Genomic DNA, 12193 nt, shown 5'->3' on the forward strand with positions numbered 1-12193 from the left:
CTGAACATGCTCAAAATTACAGAATTATTTCAAAGAAACATATAATAAACATTTAGTTAACATGTTTGAAAAATGGTTTATAACTCCTTATCTTTTGTTTTTCTTAGCTCAACACAGTAACTGTGTGTATAAATGTAATAATGTAAATCATAGTAACATTCATTTTATTCCAGTAAAGCCTGAATTTCTCTCCATACTAGAAGATCCGAAGAAGAATGTGCCTGCCCTCTAATTGCAGGGCAGGCACATTAATGGATATTGGTATACTTCCATTTTTTTCATGCAATGTTGCAGATCAAGTTAGAGACTTTTATTCTCATAGCTACATACATTCTCATAGATCATCTCCTTCATTGAATTTGCAATAATTGTTTTCTGATATGAACTATATCAAACAGTAAATCCTGAAGTGACCAGTCTGCATAGTAGGGTGCAAGGTACTCTAATGATTAAAAACCCAGTGACTAGAGAGTCAATCAGTCAATCACACAGATGATTGATTTCATTGTAAAACCAGAACAAACATGTGTCCTCAGTGTTAAATTTGCAAGAAACATATTCACCTTACTCCCTATAAAACTTTCTTTCATATTATTTCTGTTGTTGGGAAGTTTATTTAAATATCATTTGATTACAGTACGAAAGATGTGGAATTTCACAGATCCTTGTTACTAGAGTTGACTGGAGCTGCCTTCTTCAAAAACTCACTCTGCTTTTGAAACATTCTTTCAGCATTTAGTGTAGTTGCTCACTTTGGAGATTTCTGTATAACATGAATTGATCTTGGAATCATTTTGGTCCAAGACTTGTTTGAATTCTATGGTTCTAAAATTGGAGTAGAGTGACAGGTACGAATACCTGCAGTGCTTATGCAAATGTTACAACCATGAAGGAGATTGGAGCATTTAGGATCTCTGCTGCCACCCCTACTCATATTAAACATTTCTTTGGCAGAGAGCTGTATTATTTCCTGCATACTGTTTTATTATTCCCCCACATCCTCTTTTGTATACTTTACTCTCCTTTTTCTCATGTTCAATTTCAGGAGGTATACCATCTTGCAAGGATGTTGTCCTCTTCATTTCATTGTCTCCCAATTGTATACTGAAAGGTTTTGTTGAGAAAACAAAATAGGTCACACAATTTTGGATATATTAAAGATACCTCTTAATAGGATATGTTACCAAAAATTACTCCAAGTGATGACAAAAACTATTAAGTATGAATACAACCTGAAAAGCCATCTTTGTCTACAAAGAGTCATGTAGTAAATACATAAATATTGAAAGGACAGTGGGAAATATCAAAAATTAATACTAAATTCATTATTAATTCATGATGTTTTCTGAAATCTCTTCTGATATACCCCTGTGTAGAAAGATTGAGACTATATATCCCATATTTCTCTGAATTGCTCTCTGAACTATTTTGGAACTCAATAACTACTTCAGATTGTCAAACATTTACTAAACAGAAGACATCTTGTTTTCATAAATCTTGTTGAAGCTACATTATGTGGTTGTATAGGGAAATCAAAAGTGACCTGGTTTCATTTATCATAATTCCCTGAAGATATTCTATAATAAGTTTGAAACTTGTTCTATTTGGGAAGTACTATAGGGCCAAACCAGAAAACCAAAATATGTTACCAAAGCACAAGCATAACAATCCAGAACAGAAAAAGCTTTTGCAAATGGAGATGTCAAAAAACAAACTTAGTGTCCTTTTTTAAAAAGGAAATGCTGCTAAATTTAAATTGAATCCTTCTGGAATATTGAGCCTTTGCATGTTTCCTGGGCATGCAGAGGGTTTTAGCAATTTTTCTAAAACAGCTATTTAAAATTCTCTTCATTAATATTTCACCCTACTTACAGTATCATGTTAAGATAACTTTGAGATATCCTCAGCAAAATCCCTATTTTCAATTCCTGAAATATTTTTCAAAGAAGCAAAAGCTTCTTTGTGTAAAGCTTCATTAGTGTGAAGGTGCTATTTTGTTTTTGTTTGTTTGTTTTGTTTTGCTTTTTTCTTTCAGCTTCTTGAGACATTTAGGATACTTTATTAAAAGGATAATAACAAATACATGGTCTTGGGACAGTTTCTGATTGTGCTTAAGTAATGAAGAACCACTTTCCTAGCATGCCTCAACATCATCTCAGCTAAGAGGAGGATGTTTAGAATGCAGTCAGTTTTCTGTATTACCATTTGTAGTTGGATCATCATAATTTCCACACTCAGTCAATATTCCTTAATGGAAACAAACCCACTTTTTCCATCTGTTCACATTTTAGGGATGGCTTATGGTTAAGATTCAGATATAAATGCTGTTTACACAGGGACAGATAACTGCTTGCACATCTCAAGTGGTGGTGCATACATAATGCATGGGCCATGATTTTTTCCCAGTTGTAAGTGACAAAATATTCTGAAATTTTACAGGATGGTTATTTATCAGTCAGATTTAACTCAGGAGAGGTAAAACTGCAGACCTTTCTTGCCATAATGTACAAAATGTGCCAATTCCAAAAACACCATCAAGGGAAAGAGACAGAAAAACTTACATGCAGGAAGATGTTGTACCTGCAAGACTCAGAATTCCAATACAGGGATTTTCAAGGCTAAACTGTCTTCTGCTCCCTCTCTATTGTGACTTAAAGAAATAATGTAGCTGTCCTCACACAGTAACAAAAAAACAATGATAAAATGGTAGAATTAATGAAAAATTCTTTTTAAAATTAAACAAGCCTTGCAGAAATGTGGCTGCAGAAGCAAGTTTATAAATAAAGCATTAATAGATGTTTCAAAAACTTTTTGAGAATAATTGCTTCTAATGCTAGCAAGGCATTAATTTTCATTTGGTTATGATCCAATAGCTATGTATAAAACCTTTTACAACTAAGATTATAAGAATTTTATTTGTATGAAAACCACAATAGATGCTTATCAAAGTTGTTAGGTATTCTTCTGTAATCAATCATCCAGTAAATACAAATAAGTTTAATCAGGATGATTAAGCAGTATGAAGTGGATTCTATGCAAATCCAGTCTGCAATTCTCTTCATTTTCCCTTTTCTTCAAAAAATCCCTCTAGAGGTGACTTTTGTCTCAAACTTTACTACTTTGAACTGTTTTCAGGTAAGGAGAAAATTCTAGTCTTGGAGCTGTAACCAGGAATATCTATTTCCCTGTTCTCTCCCCTTTGTCTTTTATAATGAAGAAGATTTCATTTGAAAGTCTGTGCTGATTGCAGCTATTGAAGCAGAGCACAGAAAGTGAAGCAATCATCTGATACACCAATTTCAGTCTATTAAGGGATTTAAAATCATAATCAACACTCTCATAATTCAGCAAGAGATCAGGGAGCAAATGGCAGTGAGATTTTTCCGCACTTTTTAGGTGCTCCTCTGAATATGAAAATAGTTTTTTTGAAGGCTACCAGCAAATCCCAGCTTTACAGTGGAGTTCTCTGTGGACCAGAGTCCCAAGGGAAGGTGAAGTGAAAAGAAAGAAGTGAAAAGAGAGAAGTGAAAAGAAACCCCCTAATCTTAAAGTAGCAGAAATGCAGATAGTTGTGGCAAGATTAATTCTCCAAGGAGAGTTTACATCCTTTCACCCCCACAGCTGGTAAATCCCTGAGTATGGGAAGGTGCCCAACCACCATCAGCAAGTGGATAACCATGGGTGAAGAGCATTCGCCAGGCTTTCTTCTGTAGGCACAAAGAAACCAGTGACAAGGTGTAGGAGACACCTGTGCTGGGAAAAATCACCTTACCACAATCCTCTGTGCAGTTTTGTTTTTAAAGAAAGGACAGAACCTGATCTGTTTCTGTCTAATCAACAAAGAATTTATAAGAAAAAGCCTCCTTTATTTTTCCATTTTGTGCAATATTGACTTCCAAGGAAGAAATAAGATAGAGTCTCTGGAATTCAGTTCTTCACATTCAATCCCTCAGAAAGCAACACTGATTTAACTCTAATAGAGAAGCCATCAAGGTCTTGTTTTCTCTTATAGCATTATAGACATTAGTAATTCTGGTTTACAGGCAGCAGATAATGCATTTGTAAAAATTAGCTTTTGCACAAATCCAAACCACTGTGGAAGTGGGCTTGAAACCTCAAAAATGTTCACTCTCTGAAAACATTTGAGTGTCTTCAACAGGAATACAAAACGCTTTAGGTCCTTTGTTCTTCAATTTGCAGGTAGACAGATAAGGATTTTTTTTCCCAAAGCATTATATAGTTCTGAGTGAAATAGCAAGAAAAAACAGTCTCTGCATTTCTTGTGCTGCTCAATTTGCTGGTGATAGAACAACACAAGGAATACATTAAACTCAGTCCCATATTCATATTACTGTGGAAATTCACCTCTGGCATAGGTGGATGGCTGGCAGTCTTAGAGAAGAGAGGGGATTTGTGGAGCTGATACACACACACCCCCAAACCCACACACACCCCCCACCTTTGCTTTCTCTAAACTACTTGTGTTTAGAAATTTTCAGATTCCAGATCAGAGTTTCATTTTCCTATTCCTAAGTATTTATCCTGTGAATTTTTTAGGCAAAAATTTAAATTAATTAATTTTTAATTTTTAAAATTCAATTATTTATTTTTCATATAAAAACTTAATAAATTTGGAAGACTTCTTAAAGTAAGACTTCTCATTCATTGAGTTTAGAGACATTTGAGGAGGGTTCTAGTTTTCCTGAGTTTCTGGGGAAGTTGCTAATGTATAATGCCTGGATGATTTAGAATTTCTTATATGAGGAACCATTATATCAGCATGAAATTACTGGATCTTAAAACTCAGAAATGTCTCATCACATTTAATTTTCTAGGAAATAAAACCCCAAATATAAACAACAGCAAAACCCCCAAACCAAATCAACCAAACACTGACCCCCTAAAAAATGGAAACTAAGACAACCAACCCACAAACCCAAAAACCCCGCAAGCTCAAACTCTCTGAACTTTACTGGCATCTATAAGTCTTGGCATTTTTTCACAAGATATTCTGGGTTGGGTTTCAACCCTTTAAGTGAAATTATACCTGGAATTTTTAATTTAGCTCTTATAGGATACTAGCATAAAATAATTTCTACAATAGACAAATGATATAAGCTCAAGTTATACATACATTTCCAAACTTTGGGGTAGGAAAAAGAAAAGTATAGAAAATCAACATGTTATACGAGATGCCTTCTTGAATCTATATCTATGTTTTGTATTTCAATGGTCAAGAATGATTTTTTTATATTAGAGATTCTTCTTTGGATGGCAGAAAGCAGAAACTTTACAAATAATGTGCCACATATTATTCAATAGTAAAAGTGTTACTAGTAAATATATTTCATGCAGTGATATCAAAATATACCAAAGATAATTTATCAACATATGTTTATATTTCTTTAGTGAATATTTCATTGAAGGAAACAATAATTTTTGGAGCCTTGTGATAGCATAATCAGACTATGGGCAAGAAGAAGTGAAATATGTTTTTACAATTTTCCATTTTAAGGCAAAATGAAAGGATGAAAAATATTTCTAGCTAAGAAATGTTGAAATATTTATTCTTCCTGGAAGAAAAGAAAACCCTCAACAGGGGAACAAGTTGCATTATATTACTTTTCTGAAAAATAAACACAGCATAAGGAAAACATCTGAGCTTGTACAGCATTTTAAATATATGGAAATCAAAGAACAATAAATTCAAGATTTCAGTTTCAGCTAATAAGGAGTAATCCAGTTACAAGCACTAATGCAAATACTTGCTTTCAACATAGCTTTCATTTTTTCTCTCTGGGTTTTAACAACTTACAGCCCTAATCTGAAATAACTAATTCTTTGTAATTTCACATTCAAATCTCAGCAGGTTTTCTTTACTTTCTTTTTCATCTGAGTACACTACATTTCATGTACTTCATGAAATTCTAGAATAATTTAGCTGACTAAATTCCTAAAGGTCCCAAAAGGATCCTTGTCATCAGCTCCAACTCCTCCAGATTGCAGCAGGGCCAAATTCCAAGTTTTGCTAGGGCTTTGCCCTGAGTTCTAAATGTGTCTGTGGATGGAAATTCCATGTTTAGCAGTTTGTTTGTGAAATTAGTGGTTTTTGGTTTTTTTTCAAACCAGGTCCTGTCTCTACTATTTTATTCACATACATTTAACTGTGTTTTGAGGTGCATTATAGAAGATAAGTGTTTTCTCTTACCCAAGACATGTTCCTAAATTACTTAAATTACTGTGTGTTCTGCCTGGTATTGCTTCTCTTTTTACTACAAATGTCCTCAAAGTTAGAGGAAGTTATGAACATGCCTGTGTTGATGAGACAATCAAAACTTGCAGTCCTCTCCATCTGTATTGTGCTATTTAGTTTTGAATTGGCTGTACCAATGAGAAGGTATTGATGAGGTAGGCAACTCACAATAAAAGTTCTTAGTGAAAAAAACCCATAAACCATTAAGTTTTAAAAAAGGTCATTCCATCTTCTCTTTTACATTTTGTATGTGTGTATATATATATATTTTACATTCCAAATTCTGCAATGGTGTGGTGTGTGTTTTGGTTTTTTTGGGAGGGAGGCAGGGGATTGGGGTTTTGGGGTATTTTGTTTTTGTCTGTGCAGATCAGTTTTTTGGGTAAAACTGCTAAGTTTCATTTTCTGTCCTTAAGCAGGACATTTTGGTGGATATCATATAAACAAGAATTCTTTCAGAAGACTTCAAAATTCTATTGAATCATAGAATTGTAGACTGGTTTGGGTTGGAAGAGACCTTAAAGCTCATCTCATTCCAACCCCTCTTCCACAGGCAGGGACACCTTCCACTAGACCAGGTAGCTCAGAGCCCCATCCAACCTGGCCTTGAACACTTCCAGGGATGAGGTGTCCACATCTTCTCAAGGAAACTTGTGCCAGGGTCTCACTGTCCTCCTAGGGAAGAATTTCTGCATAGATTTCCCCTGAGATTTCAGAAACACCATTATGGCAGAAGATATTCTTTCCTATTATGAAACAAAGACATTACTATCTCTTATTATTGAAATTGAGAGGAAATCTAATAGACAGGTTAGTAAGAATTCACATGAATTACCTCTTAGGTTACAGGTTTTGTATTTACTGCTTCTTTTGTACTAAAGCATGAAAGTATGCACCCCACTGATTACTGAAACTGTTTCCCAGTGTAACAATACTTAACCATTAAACCAGGAAGACTTTCAAATAGATTCCTAAGAGATACAAATCCCATATAATGAAATAATTTTCCTAATTAGTGTAATGATTAAGGAGAATATATATGTATAATTTGTAGATCAAACAGAAATAAATTGCAAAGAGTTTGGTAGGCTAAGTCAGCGCTCAAAATTACTTTCAGAGTTGAAAATCTTCAAGGCAGAATTCATTAATTTCTACTGCAAGCTGCAAAAGCAGAACGAAAAATGCCTTCATCAGCCTGTCCCAGGGCAGAAAATACATCTTGAGACATTTAATTCCTTGTCATGTCTGTCAGATTTGACTCATTATGGCATGAGTTGTGATCACACTCAGTTCAACTATTCATGAGCGTTTATGCCTTTCTGAAATACCATGTATGTACACCACAAATCTAGAAGTACCTGAAGACTCAGAGGTTTTGGCTCTATTAAATGATGGCATAAGCCATTCAGAAAAAAATTCTGTGTCATGAATTGAGCTTTAGGATATGGTTCTTGATTTATCAGACTGTTAGGCAGGCAGTTGAAGAACAGCAAAATCCAGGATCAAAACCCCCTATAAAGCTAGACCCAAAAAATATATTGTTGCTTTATACCCCATTTTTTATTATGTCATATTTATTATCATTGTCAAATTGACTAAAATTAATGTTTTCATTTAACAAATTGCCCATATTCAGTTGGCAATAATTGTTAATATTTTCAAAAAAAATTGTGGATCATTCCTCTTATCTGTTAATATCTAATGATACTATTGATTAGCCTAAACTTTTTTTTTTTCAAAATAAACTGAGTATTTAGTTTGATTCAAAAATAGTTTTCTCAACTTAAAACCTGCTTTTTGTTTTTTTTTTTTTTTTTCTTCATTCTTGGGTTAAAATGGCATTATGCGATTTTCCAATAAAATTTTCAGTGGCAAGTTGTCATAAAAAAAAAAAAAACAAAAGTGAAAGAATGTATGCAGTTTTATAACTACTATAGGCTACAAATAAATGTGAGGACAAAGACCACTTTTTTTTCAATTTATTTTGTGTATATGCCTGCATGTAAGAAAATTGTTCAGTTCTTTAATTCTGTCTCTATACTAATTTTGGCCACCATCCAAATCTTTGCTGTAAAAGTCTCTTGTGGTTGAAAAGGTTGAACTGTAAATAAATGTCTTAAACTGAATTATATGGATGGATTAGAGAGACTGGAAAGTGAGAAGTGTAAAGGGAAAACGATGTTTAAACATCTCAGGTTTTTATACAGACCTGAAACATCAGGAGAATGAGGTGTACTTTTCACATTTAAAGGTGAATAAAATGTCATGAGAAGTGAAGAGAATCCAGATAATTTACTGCACAGCATGAATTCATAACTAAAAGCAACTTTTATGCAGATATAACCACTATGTGAACTTAATCTTTTTTTCCCTGTAATTCTGTGTTTGTAATAGCTTTTGGTCAACCAGTCAAAGCTCATTGCACAATGTGATTTATGGTTTTCTCAAGACACAGACTTAAAAATCTGTAGGAGCAAATGGAAGATACTTTGATTGCAAGAGCATGTAGTAAATATTTTAATAAAAAATTAAACGTAGAAACAGTCATTCCAAATGTATTTCACCTGGTGCTGTTGTGACAACTCTGGTCTACTTCCTATCTAGACCTTTCAGGCTTTTCATAACTGCACACTCTCAAGTAAATTTATGGTGAACAGCTGATCTGATGTAAAGGTCTTGCTGACGTGGCTTGTAAAGGTAAATCTTGTTAAGCAGAGAGTGATGCAGTGCAGTATTGGGTATGAAGAACTGATAAATGAGACACATGGTGCAGCTGCAAATTTTGCCTTTCAAGTGTATTGTATTCATCCACATTTATTGTACATTGCTTGTCTACTTAGAGAAAGATAAGGTATATTTATGGAATATTTATGTGTATATAAACTTCTGCTGCACTTTGTAATACAAAATAGAGAAGTGCTCCAGGATGACAGAGTATTCTTTAAGTATTTTCAAGGTCATTGAAAGACAGAGTGGTTATGAATAGAGCTCTCTTTCAGCCACATAAAAGAATGAGCAACAGAACAATAGCAGGGCCCTATCTGTATTACATTTACCAATCTCTTTAAATTAATCTCTTTTTATGACTTTTTTCCTGTTTCCCCATTTCTTTCTTCATTGGTTAGAAATAAATTATAGTATACAGGAGTAGGATGGGGATGAGGAGGAAAGTTATGAAGGAAAATTGTCTTTGTATGTAAGAAGTAAAAGAACAGTTCTTGAAATCATCATTCATGTCAGCCTTGAGGTCTTACTGTTTACAGAGTGGGGAATGTTAGGAAAGACACATTCAGGCTCATGAAAATGGCCTCTGTGGAGATTGCAGAAATCAGGAACTGCTTTGTTCCTTTTTCAAGTGGTGGTGGTGGTTAGGTTTCGCCAGCTCCTGAATTGAGTAACAGAGCAAGTAGACTTTCTTTTCCTCACACTTTGCATGCTCCAGACTTGAAAAGTGTGTGGCTTAGAGGAGTGAAAGACAGAAGTGCTGTGTCAGAACCTGCTTCTTAGGCAGCTCCAAGGCTGCAGCAACTTAAGTGAGCAAATTCATAAATATTTTACATATTCTGTTTATAACTGTTAGAAAGCAGAATTAAAGTGAAATTTAAAATGTTGGCATTTTAAATGGCAGTCTTAATTGAGAGACAAGTCTTGCTAATATATATGAATTTACCTATGAAAAATTCTTTGCTCATCTAAGCACAGTAGTTAAAATATTTATTCCCTGTGTTCTCAGGTATTCCTTTGGCTTACCATTAAGAACTTCTGGATTCTCAACATCTGTTTTGTTTCACTGTAATAATACTGATATATTTGTAGTAATGGGCAGTTTAGGTCTACCTGGTTAAGGAAAGAAACATCTAATTTGTATATAATAACAGAGTACAGTTTTGTAACACCATAAGAAAACTAGTGAATTGTATTTTGTTACACAAAACATCCTAAATATGTTGTAAAGCATCATAGGAAAAAGAAATTGTAGCTCTGCAGAACTTTGCTGACAATAGGAAGTAGGTGCAGTTGTTAAAAGTCATTATTTCCTTAGACTTTGGAGGCATTTTGGCCACAGCAACCCCCTGCAGTGCTACAAGCTGAGGCAGAGTGGCTGGAAAGCTGCTGAGAGGAAAAGGACATGGAGATTTTGGTCAGCAGTGGCTGAACATGAGCCAGCTGTGCTCAGGTGGCCAAGAAGGCCAGTGGCACCTGGCCTGGATCAGCAGTGGTGCGGCAGCAGCACCAGGGCAGGGATTGTCCCCTGAGGTGGGTGGACATTGGGGAGGCCACACCTGGAGTCCTGCGTTCAGTTTTGGGCTCTTCACTGCCAGAAGGACATCGAGGGGCTGGAGTGTGTCCAGAGAAGGGCAACAGAGCTGGGGAAGGGTCTGGAGCGCAAGTCCTGTGAGGAGCAGCTGAGGGAGCTGTGGGTGTTTGATCAGGAGAAAAGGAGGCTCAGAGATTAATTTATCCTTCTCTACAACTCACTGAAAGGAGGTTGTTGCCAGGTGGGGGACAGTCTCCTCTCCCAGGCAATTAGTGACAGGACAAGGGGACACAGAATTAAACTGCAGCAGGGGAAGTTCAGGCTGAACATCACAAAGAATTTATACCATTCAAGGAGATGTTAAACTTTGGAACAGACTACCCAGGGAGTGGTGATGGAGTCACCATCCCTGGAGTTGTTCAAGAAACAAATGGATGTGGCAGCTGACAAAGTTGCAATCAGTCAGAGCTTGGACTCAATCTCAGAGATCTTTTCCAACTGAACTGATTATGTGATTTTTTGACTATGTGATTTTTTTTTTCCTTTGGATTTCATTTTGGTTTTGTTTGGTTGGTTTTTTTTTGGGTGGGTGTTTTTTTGTTTCTTTTTTCTCTCGTTTGTGGAGTGGGTTTTTTTTGTTTGTTTTTTTGTTTTTTGATTAAAAGAGAATATATTTAGCCAAATAATCAGTGACTAGTTCCGGATAAGTTACTAGTTTAGACCTGAGTTTCAGCCTGATATATTAAATCAGTCATCAGGATCTTCAGATGACAAACTGTGTGTGTTTACTACACCATGAACTAATATATACACATTCAACAGAACGTATCCCAGAGGCACCACGGGAACTAGTGTGGAAATCATTCTCAGAAGATGCAGCTTTTGTCTGCTGTGAATTCAGGAGAAGCCCACCTCACCTTCTGCCCAGGATCTTTGAATAACAAAAAATTCATGGGTAGAGTCTTGAATGTAGGAGACCATTTTCAACTCCAACTTTGTGTTGCAAATTTCAGATGGGATGGAAGTCTAATGGAACTCTACTGTACGAACAAAGGAAAAAAAAAGAAATCAAAAAGGGCAGGAAAAACTGACATACTAGAAATTCCTTCTGCCCTGCCAGGGAAAGTGAGAGATTCTAGCTTCTGCCATGTATGAAATAGACTGGGATAGGATACAGATTGATTTATACAACTGAGGAATGAGACAAAGTGATATAGCTGCAGCAAGAGTAGAGGAAAGGAAGGTGTACATTCATAACTAACTCCTACCTCCCCACTCAAAGTGTACTTCCTTCTTCAGTAATCAAGGCTAGATTCCAAACATTGATATAAAACAAGGAATACATGGTAGCATTGCCTACATGGTAACCATGAACATATTTTTGTAGTCTCTTAATAAATGATCTTGTTTTATTTTCTGGGTTGTGTCCCATTAAGCATTCTTTTCAGCCTTGAAGGGTATTCAAAAAGAGAAAAAAACAGGCTAAATGACAGTGTAAATTATCTTAATAAGGGTTTTAATTGCCCCTCTGCATTGAGATTACAACAGTTATTCCTTTACTACATTTTGTAGTATTTTTTGTTCACTCAATAAAGTTTTACCTACTAGATGTCTTAATTCTGCTGTCTTTCTGTGTTCATATTGCCAATGTAAGTTCGATGTATTCAATGGCCTCGTAGTTT

General features: G+C 35.3%; 1 protein-coding gene across 1 annotated transcript in view; it reads left to right on the plus strand.

Moving 5' to 3' along the window:
• Nucleotides 1-12193, plus strand: part of NCAM2 (neural cell adhesion molecule 2) — a 274139-nt gene that overhangs the window by 206041 nt on the left and 55905 nt on the right. The gene's annotated exons all lie outside the window — the stretch shown is intronic.

The sequence above is a fragment of the Geospiza fortis genome, unplaced genomic scaffold (genome assembly GCF_000277835.1).
Source record: "Geospiza fortis unplaced genomic scaffold, GeoFor_1.0 scaffold571, whole genome shotgun sequence".
NCBI lineage: Eukaryota > Metazoa > Chordata > Aves > Passeriformes > Thraupidae > Geospiza > Geospiza fortis.